This window comes from Hordeum vulgare, chromosome 1H (genome assembly GCF_904849725.1).
Source record: "Hordeum vulgare subsp. vulgare chromosome 1H, MorexV3_pseudomolecules_assembly, whole genome shotgun sequence".
Lineage (NCBI taxonomy): Eukaryota > Viridiplantae > Streptophyta > Magnoliopsida > Poales > Poaceae > Hordeum > Hordeum vulgare.
Window position 1 is genome coordinate 240,071,059 of NC_058518.1, and position 17,573 is coordinate 240,088,631.

The following is a 17,573-nucleotide window of genomic DNA, read 5'->3' on the forward strand; positions in this document are numbered from 1 at the left end:
GTGATACACACATACATAACATTGAGACCAAAAGAGTTAGAGTTAGCAATGATAGCGCCATATTTTTGTGGCACTGCCGCTTAGGTCATATTGGTGTAAAGCGCATGAAGAAACTCCATGCCGATGGACTTTTCGAGTCACTTGACTTTGATTCACTTGACACATGCGAACCATGCCTCATGGGCAAAATGACTAAAACTCCGTTCTCCGAAACAATGGAGCGTGCAAGTGACTTGTTGGAAATCATACATACCGATGTGTGTGGCCCGATGAGCGTAGAGGCACGCGGCGGATATCGTTATTTTCTCACCTTCACTGACGATTTGAGTAGATATGGTTATGTCTACTTAATGAAGCACAAGTCTGAAACGTTTCAAAAGTTCAAGCAATTTTAGAGTGAAGTTGAAAACCATCGTAACAAGAAGATCAAGTTCCTACGGTCTGATCGTGGGGGTGAATATCTGAGTTTCGAGTTTGGTGCTCACTTAAGACAATGTGGAATTGTTTCACAGTTAACACCGCCTGGAACACCACAGCGTAATGGTGTGTCCGAACGTCGTAATCGTACTTTATTAGAGATGGTGCGATCTATGATGTCTCTTACCGATTTGCCATTATCATTTTGGGGTTATGCATTAGAAACAGTTGCATTCACTTTAAATAGGGCACCATCAAAATCCGTTGAGACGACACCATATGAGCTGTAGTATGGCAAAAGGCCAAAGTTGTTGTTTCTTAAAGTTTGGGGATGTGATGCTTATGTCAAAAAGCTTCAGCCTGAAAAGCTGGAACCCAAAGCGGAAAAGTGCATCTTCATAGGTTACCCAAAGGAGACAGTTGGGTACACCTTCTATCTCAAATCCGAGGGCAAAGTGTTTGTTGCTAAAAATGGAGCTTTTCTCGAGAAGGAGTTTCTCTCGAGAGATTTGAGTGTGAGGAAGATAGAACTTGACGAGGTTGTCAAACCTCTCATCCCTCTGGATGGTGGCGCAGGGCAAGGGGAAACCTCTGTCGTTGCGACGCCGGTTGAGGACGAAGTTAATGATGATGATCATGAAACTCCAGTTCAAGTTTCTGTCGAACCACGCAGGTCGACGAGACCACGTGCTGCTCCAGAGTGGTACGGTAATCCCGTCATATCAATCATGTTGTTAGACAACAATGAACCTGCAAATTATGAAGAAGCAATGGTGGGCCCAGATTCCAACAAATGGCTAGAAGCCATGAAGTCCGAGATAGGATCCATGTATGAGAACAAAGTGTGGACTTTGGAGGTACTACCTCAGGGACGCAAGGCTATTCAGAACAAATGGATCTTTAAGAGGAAGACGGACGCTGACGGCAATGTGACCGTTTATAAAGCTCGACTTGTGGCAAAGGGTTTTTCACAAGTTCAAGGAGTTCACTATGATGAGACATTCTCACCCGTAGCGATGCTTAAGTCCGTCAGAATCATGTTAGCAATAGCTGCATTTTTCGAATATGAAATCTGGCAGATGGATGTCAAAACGGCATTCCTTAACGGTTTCCTTAAGGAAGAGTTGTATATGATGCAACCCGAAGGTTTTGTCGATCCTAAGAATGCTAACAAGGTGTGCAAGCTCCAGCGATCCATTTATGGACTGGTGCAAGCATCTCGGAGTTGGAACAAATGCTTTGATGAGGTGATCAAAGCATTTGGGTTTGTACAAGTGGTTGGAGAATCTTGTATTTACAAGAAAGTGAGTGGGAGCTCTGTGGCGTTTCTAATATTATATGTGGATGACATATTGCTGATTGGAAACAACGTAGAGTTTTTGGAGAGCATAAAGGATTACTTGAATAAAAGTTTCTCTATGAAGGACCTAGGAGAAGCTGCTTACATTCTAGGCATTAAGATCTACAGGGATAGATCAAAACGCCTGATAGGACTTTCACAAAGCACATACCTTGATAAAGTTTTGAAGAGGTTCAAAATGGAACAGTCCAAGAAAGGGTTCTTGCCAGTTTTACAAGGTACGAGATTGAGTAAGACTCAGTGCCGAGCAACCGATGAAGATAGAGAGCATATGCGCTCCGTCCCCTATGCTTCAGCCATAGGTTCTATCATGTATGCAATGCTGTGCACTAGACCGGATGTTAGCCTGGCCATAAGTATGGCAGGTAGGTTCTAGAGTAATCCAGGAGTGGATCACTGGACGGCGGTCAAGAATATCCTGAAGTACCTGAAAAGGACTAAGGAGATGTTTCTCGTGTATGGAGGTGACGAAGAGCTCGCCGTAGAAGGTTACGCCGATGCAAGCTTTGACACAGATCCGGACGACTCTAAGTCGCAAACCGGATACGTATTTATTCTTAATGGGCGTGCGGTAAGCTGGTGCAGTTCCAAGCAGAGCGTCGTAGCAGATTCTACATGTGAAGCGGAGTACATGGCTGCCTCGGAGGCAGCTATGGAGGGTGTCTGGATGAAGCAATTCATGACGGATCTTGGAGTGGTGCCAAGCGCACTGAATCCAATAACCTTGTTCTGTGACAACACGGGTGCCATTGCCCTAGCAAAGGAACCACGGTTTCACAAGAAGTCCAGACACATCAAACGACGCTTCAACCTCATCCGCGACTACGTCGAAGGGGAGGACGTAAATATATGCAAAGTGCACACGGATCTGAATGTAGCAGACCCGCTGACTAAACCTCTTCCACGGGCTAAGCATGATCAACACCAGAACTGTATGGGTGTTAGATTTACTACAATGTAATTCGCATGATGATGTGAGGTCTAGATTATTGACTCTAGTGCAAGTGGGAGACTGTTGGAATTATGCCCTAGAGGCAATAATAAATATAGTTATTATTATAATTCCTGTATCAAGATAATCGTTTATTATCCATGCTATAATTGTATTAAATGAAGACTCATTTACATGTGTGGATACATAGAATAAACACTGTCCCTAGCAAGCCTCTAGTTGGCTAGCCAGTTGATCAAAGATAGTCAGTGTCTTCTGATTATGAACAAGGTGTTGTTGCTTGATAACTGGATCACGTCATTAGGAGAATCACGTGATGGACTAGACCCAAACTAATCACCGTAGCATGTTGATCGTGTCATTTTGTTGCTACTGTTTTCTGCGTGTCAAGTATTTGTTCCTATGACCATGAGATCATATAACTCACTAACACCGGAGGAATACTTTGTGTGTATCAAACGTCGCAACGTAACTGGGTGACTATAAAGATGCTCTACAGGTATCTCCGAAGGTGTTCGTTGAGTTAGTATGGATCAAGACTGGGATTTGTCACTCCGTGTGACGGAGAGGTATCTCGGGGACCACTCGGTAATACAACATCACACACAAGCCTTGCAAGCAATGTGACTTAGTGTAAGTTGCGGGATCTTGTATTACGGAAGGAGTGAAGAGAGTTGCCGGTAAACGAGATTGAAATAGGTATGCGGATACTGACGATCGAATCTCGGGCAAGTAACATACCGAAGGACAAAGGGAATGACATACGGGATTATATGAATCCTTGGCACTGAGGTTCAAACGATAAGATCTTCATAGAATATGTAGGATCCAATATGGGCATCCAGGTCCCGCTATTGGATATTGACCGAGGAGTCTCTCGGGTCATGTCTACATAGTTCTCGAACCCGCAGGGTCTGCACACTTAAGGTTCGACATTGTTTTATGCGTATTTGAGTTATATGGTTGGTTACCGAATGTTGTTCGGAGTCCCGGATGAGATCACGGACGTCACGAGGGTTTTCGGAATGGTACGGAAACGAAGATTGATATATAGGATGACCTCATTTGATTACCGGAAGGTTTTCGGAGTTACCGGGAATGTACCGGGAATGACGAATGGGTTCCGGGAGTTCACCGGGGGGGCCCACCCACCCCTGGGAAGCCCATGGGTGTTTGGGGTGCCGCACCAGCCCTTAGTGGGCTGGTGAGACAGCCCAAGAGAGGCCTATGCGCATAGGAAAGAAAATCAAAGAGGAAAGGAAAAAAAAGGAAGGAGGTGGGAAAGGGAAGAAGGACTCCACCTTCCAAACCAAGTAGATTTCGGTTTGGGAGGGGGAGACCTTCCCCCTTGGCTCGGCCGACTCCCTTGGGAGTCCTTGGACCCCAAGGAAAGTCTCCCCCTCCTCCTCCTATATATAGTGGGGTTTTAGGGCTGATTTGAGACAACTTTTGCCACGGTAGCCCGACCACATATCTCCACGGTTTCACCTCTAGATCGCGTTTCTGCGGAGCTCGGGCGGAGCCCTGCTGAGACAAGATCATCACCAACCTCCGGAGCGCCGTCACGCTGCCGGAGAACTCTTCTACCTCTCCGTCTCTCTTGCTGGATCAAGAAGGCCGAGATCATCGTCGAGCTGTACGTGTGCTGAACGCGGAGGTGCCGTCCGTTCGGCACTAGATCGTGGGACTGTTCGCGGGATAGTTCGCGGGGCGGATCGAGGGACGTGAAGACGTTCCACTACATCAACCGCGTTCACTAACGCTTCTGCTGTACGGTCTACAAGGGTACGTATATCACACATCCCCTCTCGTAGATGGACATCACCATGATAGGTCTTCGTGCGCGTAGGAATTTTTTTGTTTCCCATGCGACGTTCCCCAACAATTGAGCCTTTTGATTACTCGGGTTTTGATTTTATGGGTCCTTTCCCCCCTTCACACAAATACACTCACATCTTAGTGGTTGTTGATTATGTGACCAAGTGGGTTGAAGCAATCCCCACTGAAAGTGTTGATCACAAGACATCCTTGAAAATGCTCAAGGATGTAATCTTCCCTAGGTTTGGTGTACCTAGGTACCTCATGACCGACGGAGGATCACATTTTACACACGGTGCTTTTAGAAAAGCTCTAGCCAAATATGATGTTAATCATAGAATTGCTTCACCTTACCACCCTCAAACAAGTGGGCAAGTTGAGCTCACAAATAGAGAGATCAAGTTGATCTTGCAAAAGACAGTGAACAATTCTAGGAATGATTGGTCCAATAAGCTAGGACATGCCTTGTGGGAATATAGAAATGCTTACAAAAATACCATGGGGATGTCTCCGTACAAGATGGTCTATGGCAAGGCATGCCATTTATCTTTAGAGTTAGAGCACAAAGCTTTCTGGCTGTTAGAGAGCTTAATGCTGACCCAAAATTGCTGGTGATAAGCGTCTCATGGACTTGATTTCTCTAGATGAGTGGAGAAGTGAAGCTTACGAGAGCGCAAAAATGTTCAAAGAAAAGGTAAAGAACTCGCATGACAATGAAAGGTGAATTTAAGGTGGGTGATGAATTTTTGTTGTATAGATCTCGTTTCAGGTTTTCTCCATGTAAATTACTTTCCAAGTGGGAAGGACCGTACCATATCAAAGAAGTCTATCGCTCCGATGCAATCAATATTAATAATTTTGAAGGCACAAAACCACATGTTGTGAATGGGCGAAGACTCAAGCATTACATGGCTGGAGATCCCGTCAATGTAGAGGTGGATGTGATACATGTAGCCACTCATGAAGAACATACTGCATCACTATATCAAAAACCGGTAAAAGCGGAATAAGAATAGGTATGAGATACGGTAAGGAAACTTTGCGAACGTCAATAAAAGTTCCAAATTATGTGTTTTTGCAAAATTAGGAAAATTCCCAGCCGAAGCAGAGCCGGAGAGGAGCCCCAGGTGCTCCACATGACCTGTGGGTGCGGGCTACCTCCTGGCCGTGCCAGGAGGCCACCTGGACCACCCGGAGTTCGTCTCCGACCCTACTTTGGCTTGTTACCTTCCTTTTGGTGCAGAAATGTTTGCTATATATTTTCCCGGATCATCCCGGCTTTGTATCTTGCAATTCCGTGCGTTTTCTCTTTCGATCTTTTTCTGCCAAGCTAAGAAGCTATTGTTCGAGATGTCTTCTTGCGACTCAAGCGGGGAAGACTACACGGGTCATCGTCTCCGCCGTGTCCAGCAAGATATCAACCAAGGGAAAGTCACCGGACGGGCTACTAATGAAGAGATAGCCGCAAGACAAGCGGAGATGGAGCGCTTCGTGAGAGAGGAAGTCAAGATGGTCACCACCCAGCAAGAAGGAGATCCGTCTTCACGAGGACCCAACTCCAACAACCCCATCCTCGTGGGGTTTATTAACCCTCAACATGATCTTTCTCTGAAACTTTCAGAAACTTTCCCTCCACCGGGAGCTCCCCCTGTGTCATCTACTATTTCCGAAGCTTACAGAATCACTAACCAATTCTGTGAAGACTTCCGTGTGCTTAAAGTAGAGGTGGCCATATTGGAAGCTGAAAACAAAACCCTTAGGCGCATAATAGCGGACTTGAACAACAACAAGTAGGATGAAGAGTGAAATCTTCATGGGTAATGGCATTCCCTTAGCTTGTTCCAAGCTTGGGGGAGTGCATGGTATCTTTTTTTATCCTTTACCTTTTATGGTCAAGTTTAGTGTCGTATCACGTCTAAGGAAGTTATCTTATGAAATGGATGTTTGGATTGAGGTCTATCACTCCTTTATGGAGAGTCTTGTATCCGTGAGTGTGTAGTGTCTATGATGGAATATTAATGAGAAGTCTATTGGTTTCTTTGCTGCACTTGGTATTCTCTTCATGCAATCGATTTTATATGCTGATTCTTATGGGACTATTGATCTTACATATCAGGTATGGCTTTGAAAACTTTATTTAATCTTGGCAAACATAGCATTAGTCATAACATTAAGCATGATATTTTCTAGTAGCGGCATAGCCAAAACCTTTATGTTCTAATGCTTGAAGTGTTATGCTGACAAGGAAGACAACTTGATGCTTTATGCCAATTCTTTAGCTTTAACTTTTTATTGTTTTGCATCCAAGTCAACATTATTTGTCTGCTCTCAAAAGCCTTTTCTATCCAACCCTTGCACTAAGCGGGAATACCGCGTGTGCATCCATGCCGTGAAACCTCAACCTTCCCAAGAGTCCACCATACCTTCCTTGTACGTGGTATTTCACCGCCACTCCTAAAGTATATTACTCATGTGCTATATTTAAACCTTCAGATATTTCTACCTGTTTTGTGCCTCTCTTTTAGCTCATGAGGAAGTAGTAGATAATTCATGATCTTCTCACACTGGACAAGTTTTATCCAAGGTTTGCATGTTTAATCTGCAAACCCCTAATACCAGAAGGGACTGGCATGAGCGCGCCCAGCTCGTAAAAGATAATAACAACAAACAAAACCTCCTTCGCGCTTTGTTGATGAGAAATCAGAAAACTTTGGTAGTGATAAACAAAGGAGACTAAGGGGATGTGATCGTCCCCACTTTGGGAGCCGTTCCTCAAAACTTGTCCAACATGAGAAGTATTGGGCTATCTACTAGCATTCATTGACAAATTATGCACCTCTCAAAAGCTTGTTTTACAATCTTGTTGATTTTTAAAGTCCCTAAAAGCTCTAGCACATAAGTTTTCCCTACTTCCCTCCGCGAAGGGCCAATCCTTTACTTTTATGTTGAGTCAGTAAAACCTACTTCTTTCTATCCTAAAAAGAGCAGACACCTGATGTTGACAAAGATGCATGCATTTATATTGTTTCATTGAGAATTGTCATATCACACCTTCGTTGATATTATCATTAAGATAAGTACATTGTTTGTTAAAGCCTAGCTAAATAAAACATCTTCCTTTGTGTTAGCATTTTCACTTCTTGACTAATAGCATGTTCTTTCAAAAAGCTTCAATTGATCTCATCAAAATATAAGAGGAAGAGCAAAAGTTATAAGTTACTAGTTGTTTTTTGACCAAGGACATGTTTGTCATGGTTTGATGAGTTTTCTTAGCTCTACTTTTGATTGTGATTGATGTTAATCTTTGATATGAGCCTTATGAGTTGAGATTGCTGTTGAGGATAGTTGAGTCTACTAGAGAAATTATGATGCTTCTTGTCCGTATTCTTATTTATCGACACTTCACTCTCTAAACTTATGGACAGGTTTACCGAGCTCAGTATTCGCTTGGGGACAAGCGAGGTCTAAGCTTGGGGGAGTTGATACGTCCAATATGCATCACTATTTTGTATCATAATTTGTCTCTATTCATTGATATATTTCACATTATGATGATGTACTTATAGTGTTTTCGCTTATTTTACATAGTTTACAACTTTTCGGTTAAACAGCAGACGCAGGATTCAGCGAAGAAAATAGCACGAAGATTTACCATATCAGAACATCTCCAACTGCGCTGAAATTTGAGGGAAGGAGTTTCCGAACAGATCCCGAAGATAGGCCGAAGAAGGGCCGGAGGGGGGCCACAGGTCACCCACGCGACCTGTTGGCACGTGCCACCCCTAGGCCGCGCCCAGAGGCCGCCTGGGTGGTGGCTCCCGCCTCTGGTGTTCTCCTTTGGCCTATATGATCGTCTTGACCTAAAAGTTATGGGGACAAAAGAGTTTTTGCAGTTCCGCCGCCGCTCCGTGACGGAAACCTACACAGAAGAAAAGACCTTTCCGGCGAGCAAATTCCGCCGGGGAGAACTCCTCCCGGAAGGGGAGATCGTCCTCATCGTCATCACCATCGTCACAGGAATCATCGAGATCGTCATGACCATTATCACCACCACCAGCACCATCTCCATGTTCATCCCATCTCACCTCACCATTGCAATCGCAGTTGTACCTTGCACTATTCATCCCCACTACTCTATCGGTATTGATTACTCTTTTGTGGTGAATGCTATTAAGTTTTGTTGGAGGATTATTGTTATGACCAGATTTTTAATCATATTTTCATCACCTCTCATCATGATATCTTTTATGTCTTGTGAGTAGTTCCGTTAGTTCTTGAGGACATGGGAAAAGTCTAGATGCTAGTAGGCATATGATGTTGAAGTAATATGTGTTGATTGATATTTAAGTTATGGTGTTATTCTTCTAGTGGTGTTATGTGAACGTTGACTACATAACACTTCTCCTTTTTAAGGACCTAGGGGAATGCATCGTGTATAAAGAATGCTTATGGTGGGTTGCCGGAGTGACAGAAACCTGAACCCCAGTTCGCATACTTTTGCATGAGCGAGTATTGGATCCTAAAGCTTATTGCTATGGTTAGGCTTTGCCTTAATTTCTCTCTTGTATTTGCTTATGCTTGCAAGAGGGATTAATCATAAGAGTGTACTTATCTTAGCATAGACGGTGCACTAGTTAAGATCCACCCACATAACACTTATCACTACAAAACATAGTACTAGACGGAATATGGCGAAATCACTTGACTATCTCTCCCGTGTGTCCTTAGGAACGCCTTAGTCTTTAAAAGTTTAGTCCCTCAGCTTATCCTTTGTGTTCAAAAGGATTGGGCCACTTGCTGCACATAGGCACCATTTACTTCCCTTGCATTTATTTCCTTGTTGCTATTACTAGAAAACCCATAAAAAGTTACCTTTCAGTACTTGCAGTTATTCCTTGCTCAAGATCACTTGTCAGTACCTTCTGCTCCTCGTTGTGTTCGACACTCTTACTTATCGAAAAGGCTACAATAGATCCCCTACACTTGTGGGTCATCAGCTCCACATGGTCATTTCACTCGGTATCCGCCGATTGATGGTTTATGGCGACTCGGATCTAGTCATCAACCAAGTCATGAAGGAATGTTACATTCGAAGCCCAGCTATGACAACCTATTGCAGCATGACCAGGAAGCTGGAGAAGAACTTTGAAGGATTGGGACTACAACATGTGCCCCGATCCAAGAACCAAGCAGCTGACGACTTTGCAAAGGTCGGGTCCACTCGGAGGATTGTTCCAAAGGGCGTGTTCCTCGAACACCTACGTGCCCCTCAGTCAAGGAGGACCCTTTTACCGAGGATCCGCCACAAGCAATCCATCCGTCCGATCCGATTCAGATTGATGTCCCGGACATGGTCGACCTCATCCACGAGATGTTGGTCATCACTACGGGACACAGGCTTACTTAGCTTACTTGCTCAGGCAAGAGCTTCCCGAGGACGAGGAGGAAGCCCGCCAGATCGTTCGGCAGTCTAAAGCTTTTGAAGTACTCGGGGACAAATTATATAAAAGGAGTGCCAAAGGAGTCAGCCAGAAGTGGATCTCTCCGGAGGAAGGGCTTCAAATCCCACATGAGATCCATTCGGGAACCTATGGCCACCATGCGTCCTCTCGGACCTTGGTGACAAAGGCCTTCCGAGCGGGTTTTTATTGGCCCCGCGCCAACAAGGCGGCAAAGGACATGGTGGATTTATGCGTCGCATGCTAGTTCTACAAAAATCAGTCGCACAAGCCTTCATCCACGTTTAAGATGATCCCACTCACTTGGCCATTCACCATATGGGGCCTCGACCTGGTCGGCCCTCTGCACACCGGGTCGAGTGGATTCACTCACTTACTGGTTGCGGTGGATAAGTTCACCAAGTGGGTCAAAGCCAAGCCCATCAAAAGCTTGTACTCGGCGACCGCCATCAGTTTCATTCGGCAGATCATCTTCCAATTCGGAGTCCCCCATGACATCATCACCGACAATGGGTCCAACTTCGACTGGATGAATTCCGCGAGTTCTGCTACTCCCAGGGCACTCGGGTTAACTATGCCTACGTGGCACACCCGCAGTCGAATGGACAAGCCGAGCGGGCGAATGGCATGATACTCCAAGGCCTGAAGCCCTGGCTGATGAGGGATCTCAAATACACCGCTGGCGCCTCAGTCGAGGAGTTGCCATTCGTCTTGTGGGGTATGCGAACGAGTACAAATCGTTCCTACGAGCGAACTCCCTTCTTCTTGGTGTACGGCTCCAAAGTCGTCCTGTCGTGTGACCTGCATCACAACTCCACCCCCCCCGAGTGGAGCAGTACAATGAAGCTGAAGCTGAAGAAGCGCACCAAGATAACCTTGATCTTCTAGAGGAAGAGAGGGAGCTATCCCTCATCCGATCCACAGCGTACCAGCTGGACCTTTGACGCTACCATGATAGAGAATTCACGGTCCGAGTGTTTCAAGAGGGGGATCTGGTCCTCCAACTGGATCAACAGAGGCCCCACAAGCTGGCGCCTCCATGGCAAGGGCCATACGCCATCTCCAAAGTTCTGCACAATGGGGCTTATTGATTGTACCACATTGACAATGACATGGAGGAACCCAGAGCTTGGAACGCGGACTTGCTCTGCAAGTTCTACACATAGAAATTTCTCCATTCGTGTAATGAACTCGAATGAATAGAAGAATAAAGTGCTCACTTTTTTTGACTATCTTCGAATACTTCACTCCGGTGAAACACACCCCTAGTGGGCGTAAAACCTTAACCGCGATCTTGTCTTTGTTTAAGGTGAATCCTGCCTCAAGTGGAGACGATCTCTTCACTTGGGGGCTTAGCTGTGGACCAACTTTCGCCTAAGTCAAAATGGTTCTGAACAAAGTCATGATCGTCATTCGGATACCTTGATGGACAGGATAATCAGCGAGTTTGCAAGAACTATCATATTGGTAGCGAACCTGTTTCGCCTAAGGTGAACCCTACCCCGAGTGATCGTGGGAACCTCCACACTTGGGGGCTTAGTTGCGAACCAGTTTCGCCTAAGTTAGAGGGGTTCCGAATGAGGGCAAGACCTCCATTCGGGCGCCAATATGAACAGGAAGATCATTTCTTGGTAGTGAACCTGCTTTGCCTAAGCTGAACCGTACCCCAACTAATCGTGGGAACCCTCACACTCGGGGGCTTAGCCGCGAACCTTCCTTCGCCTAAGTCAAAGGGGTTCGAAGTGAGAGGTAAGACCTCCATTCGAGCGCGAAGCTGAACAAAACAACCATTCCTTAGCAGTGATTCCGCTTTTTCCTAAGGAAAATCCTGCCTCGAGTGAAGATGACCTCTTCACTCGGGGGCTTAACTGCGGACCAGCTTTTTCCTAAGTCAAAATGGTTCCAAACGAAGTCGTGATCGTTGTTCGGATACCTTGATGGACACGAACATCAGCGAGTTCGGAAGAACTATCATCTCGGTAGCGTACCTGTTTCGCCTAAGGTGAACCCTACCTCGAGTGATCGTGGAAACCTCCACACTCGGGGGGCTTAGCTGCGAACCAGTTTTCACCTAAGTTAGAGGGGTCCCTAATGAGGGCAAGACCTCCATTCGAGCACCAAGATGAACATGACAATCATTTCTTGGTAGCGATCCATCTCAAACATATCTATAATTTTTGATGGTTCCACACTGTTATCTTGTCTTCTTTGGTTGTTTTATGTACCTTTTATATCTTTTTTTGGGACTAACTTATTAATTCAGTGCCAAGTGTCAGTTCCTGTTTTTTCCATGTTTTTGACTCTTTTCAGATCTGATTTTGGAACAGAGTCCAAACGGAAGAAAAACCCCGAAATGATTTTTTCCCGAATGGAAGAAGATTAGGGGGCCTTTGGGCTAGGCCAGGTGGCCTCCAGGGAGCCCACAAGCCCCCACTTCGCCACCAGGGGGGCGGTGGGCAGGCTTGTGGCCTCCCTGGCCGCCCCTAACCTAGATCTTTGGCCTATAAATTCCCAAATATTCCGCAAAAAATCAAGGGAGCCTCGAAAATACTTTTCCGCCGCCACAAGCTTCCGTTTCCGCGAGATCTCATCTGGAGACCCATCCCGGCATCCTGCCGGAGGGGACTTTGGAGTTGGAGGGCTTCTTCATCATCATCATCGCCCCTCCAGTGACTCATGAGTAGTTCACTTCAGACCTACGGGTCCGTAGTTAGTAGCTAGATGGCTTCTTCTCTCTCTTGGATCTTCAATACAAAGTTCTCCATGATCTTCATGGAGATCTATCCGATGTAATATTCGTTGGCGGTGTGTTTGTCGAGATCCGATGAATTGTGGATTTGTGATCAGATTATCTATGATATATATTTGAGTCTTTGCTGATTTCTTATATGCATGATTTGATATCCTTGAAAGTCTCTCCGAGTCTTGGGTTTTGTTTGGCCAACTAGATCTATGATTCTTGCAATGGGAGAAGTGCTTGGTTTTGGGTTCTACCATGTGGTGACCTTTCCCACTGACAGTAGGGGCAGCAAGGCACACATGAAGTAGTTGCCATCAAGGTTAAAAAGATGGGGTTTTTATCATTGGTTTGAGATTATCCCTCTACATCATGTCATCTTGCTTAAGGCGTTACTCTGTTCTTATGGACTTAATACACTAGATGCATGCTGGATAGCAGTCAACGGGTGGAGTAATAGTAGTAGATGCAAAAAGTATCGGTCTACTTGTTTTGGACGTGATGCCTATAGATATAATCATTGCATAGATATCGTCACGACTTTGCGCGGTTCTATTAATTGCTCGACAGTAATTTGTTCACCCACCGTCTACTTGCTTTCATGAGAGAAGCCACTAGTAAACACTACGGCCCCTGGGTCTATTCACATCCATCGTTTACACCTCTGCTTTTACTTTGCTTTCTTACTTTGTTGCTTTCAGTTCTCACTTGGCAAACAATCTATATGGGATTGACAACCCCTTCATAGCGTTGGGAGCAAGCTTTTGTGTTTGTGCAGGATCTTGTGATACTCCTCCACCGGATTGATACCTTGGTTCTCAAACTGAGGGAAATACTTACCGTCACTGTGCTACATCACCCTTTCCGCTTCAAGGGAACACCAACGCAAGGCTCCAAGGCCACGGGGAAATCCTTTGCATACTTGCCTAGGAAGTCCCTTAAGGCGTAGCCGCAGCTGAAGGATTCCTGGTGTCGTCGACACACCTGTTTCTAGCGCCATTAGAAGGACATTTATGCATTAGCATAGCTAACATCAGAAGCATTTCTGGCGCCGTTGCCGGGGAGGAGAAATCAAGATCTATCCAAGTAGGTCTCACAAACTCTTCTCTTGGATTTACTTTTGTTGCCAGTTGCCTCTCGTTTTCCTCTCCCCCACTTCACATTTGCCGTTTTCATTTGCCTTTCTCCTTCGCCGTTTTCTTTTGCCCTTGCCGTTTTCCTTTGACGGTTCTGTTGCTTGCTTGTGTGCTTGTTTGTTTGTTGAAGTCATCATGGCGGAAAACACCAAACTTTGCGACTTCTCGAGCACTAATAATAATGATTTTATTAGTAATCTGATTGCTCCCACCACTAGTGCGGAATCGTATGAAATCAATCCAGCTTTGCTGAATCTTGTTATGAAAGAGCAACTCTCTGGCCTTCCAAGTGAAGATGCCGCATCCCATCTCAATACCTTCATTGAGCTTTGTGATATGCAAAAGAAAAGAGATGTGGACAATGACGTGATAAGTTGAAACTTTTTCCTTTCTCGTTGCGAGATCGCGCAAAAACTTGGTTTTCTTCTTTGCCTAAAAATAGTATCGATTCTTGGGATAAGTGCAAAGACGCTTACATATCCAAGTATTTGCCGCTGGCTAAGATCATCTCCTTACGTAACGATATCATGAATTTCAAGCAACTTGATCATGAACACGTTGCACAATCTTCGGAGAGGATGAAGCTTATGATTAGAAATTGTCCCGCTCATGGCTTGAGTTTGTGGATGATTATACAAATCTTTTACGCTGGCTTGAATTTCGCTTCTCGCAATATCTTGGACTCTGCCTCAGGTGGAACGTTCATGGAAATCATGTTAGGAGACGCTACAAAAAACGCCTAGACAATATCATGACCAACTACTCTCAGTGGCACACTGAAAGGTCGCCTGCTAGCAAAAAGGTGCATGCTATAGAATAGATTAACTCGCGTAGTGCTAAGATGGATGAGTTGATGAATTTGGTTGCCAATAGAAATGCTACCGTAGATCCTAATGACATGCCACTATCCTCTTTGATTGAGACTAGCAACGCTAGTTTGGACGTGAATTTTGTTGGTAGGAACAATATTGGCAACAACAATGCTTTTAGAGGAAACTATGTTCCTAGGCCTTTTCCTAGTAACTCCTCTAACAATTATGGCAATTCCTACAACAACACTTATGGAAATCACAACAAATTACCCTCTGATTTAGAGATTAATATCAAAGAGTTCATCAACTCTCAAAATATTTTCAGTGCGTCCATAGAGGAAAAACTACTCAAAATAGACGATTTGGCTAAGAGCGTCGATAGGATGTCTTGTGATATTGATGCTTTGAAAGTTAGATGCGCTCCTCCAAAGGTCAACTTGGATGAAACTTTTAAAGCTATGTGTATCTCCATGAATGAGAGCAAAGAAAGAACCGCCCAAATTCGCGCTAGACATGAATGGTTTAAATGGGTGCGTTCTAGTGATGCAAATCACGAAGATCTTAAAGTGCTTGGTGTGTCTCCTCTTGAATCTTTGTTTTCGCGTGTCAAACCTACTTATGGAGGGGCTGGATATGAATCCACTTTGGTTGAAAAATGCCCCAATGATTCGGAGTCCACCTATCTTGATGATAAAGGTGTGGAGAGTGGAGTAGAAGAAGTCAAAATTTTGGGTAGTAATGAAACTCCCACTTTGGATTTCAAGGAATTCAATTATGATAATTGCTCCTTGTTTGAATGCATTTCTTTGATGCAATCCATTGCAAACTCTCCACATGCTTATAGCCATAGTAAAGCCTTTACCACGCATATCGTAGATGTTATGATGAAATCTCTTCAAGAGAAGCTCGAACTAGAAGTCTCTATACCTAGAAAACTTCATGATGAGTGGGAACCTACTATCAAAATCAAGATCAAAAACTATGAGTGCAATGCTTTGTGTGATTTGGGTGCTAGTGTTTCCGGGATTCCAAATCTTTATGTGATATTCTTGGTTTTCATGAGATTGAAGAGTGTCCTCTTAATTTGCATCTTGCGGATTCTACTGTCAAGAAACCCATGGGGACGATCGATGATGTTCTTATTGTTGTAAATAAGAACTATGTGCCTGTGGATTTTATTGTACTTGACATAGATTGCAATCCTTCATGTGCCATTATTCTTGGCAGACCTTTCCTAAGGACTATTGGTGCTATCATCGATATGAAGGAAGGGAATATTAGATTTCAATTTCCTTTAAAGAAGGGCATGGAGCACTTTCCTAGAAAGAAAATAAGATTACCTTATGAATCTATGATGAGGGCTACTTATGGTTTGAACACCAAAGATGACTATACGTGATTCCATCACCTTTCGCCTTGCTAAGGGCGTTAAACAAAAGGGCTTGTTGGGAGGAAAACGAATCTATCCTTTTTCTTTCTGTTTTGTGTTTCCCACACTTCCATAATTTTGTTATGATTGTGTTTTTTGTGTTTCTTTTTGCGTTTGTGCCAAGCAAAACCGTTATGATTAGTCTTGGGGATGATCGTTTGGTCATGCTGGAAAAGACAGAAACTTTCTGCTCACGAAAAGAATTTTCATTTTTGTTCTGTAAGAGATTTTGAGTTTATTCTTTTTGCTTCTGATTGCTACACAAATTCTTCAGACTGTCGTAATTTTTCAGAATTTTGAAGTACCAGAGGTATACGAAATATACAGATTGCTACAGACTGGTCTGCTGTTAACATATTCTGTTTTTGTTGTGTTGGTTGCTTATTTTGATGAAACTATGGATAGTATCGGGGGGTATTAGCCATGGAAGATTGAAAGTACAGTGACCGAACATCAGAACTAGTAGAATTTAAGTTTGCTACAGTACCTAAGGGAGTGGTGGTTTTCTTTCTTGTACTAATGTTATCACTAGTTTCTGTTTAAGTTTCGTGTTGTGAAGTTTTCAAGTTTTGGGTGAAGTTCTTGTGGACAAAGAGATAAAGAATGGCAAGATCTCAAGCTTGGGGATGCCCAAGGCACCCCAAGAGATTCAAGGATGCAGTAAAAGCCTAAGCTTGGGGATGCCCCGGGAAGGCATCCCCTCTCTTGTCTTCAATCCATCGGTAACGTTACTTGGGGCTATATTTTTATTCACCACATGTTATGTGTTTTTGCTTGGAGCGTCTTGTATCGTAGGAGTCTTTTAGTTTTTTTTGTGTCACAATCATCCTTGCTGCACACCTAGAGAGATAGACATGCACACACCGTAATTTTGTCGAGCTTCACTTATATCTTTTCGTAGACAATTCAACTCACATGTGCTTCACTTATATCTTTTGAGCTAGATACTTTTGCTCTATGTCCTTCACTTATATATTGCTTCACTTATATATTTTAGAGCACAGCGGTGCGTGGCTTGGTAGTTGATCTATCTTTGAAATTAGTCTCAAAAGGGGTAGTTATCCAAAGGGATACGAAAACTTCCACCTTCATGTGCATTGAATAGTTAGAGAAGTTTGATTCATCTCAATTAGTTTTGAGTTGTGGTTATGGTAATATTGAAGTCATGCTAGTAAGGTGTTGTGGATCTAGAAATACTTGTGTGGAAGTTAGTGATTCCCGTATCATGCATGTATGGTGAACCGCTATGTGATGAAATCTAAGCATGATTAGTATATTGATTGTCATCCTTTGCGTGGCGGTCGGGATCGCGCGATGGTTTATACCTACCAACCCTTCCCCTAGGAGTATGCGTTGAATGCTTTGTTTCGATTACTAATAAAACTTTTGCAACAAGTATATGAGTTCTTCATGACTAATGTTGAGTCCATGGTTTAGATGCACTTTCACCTTC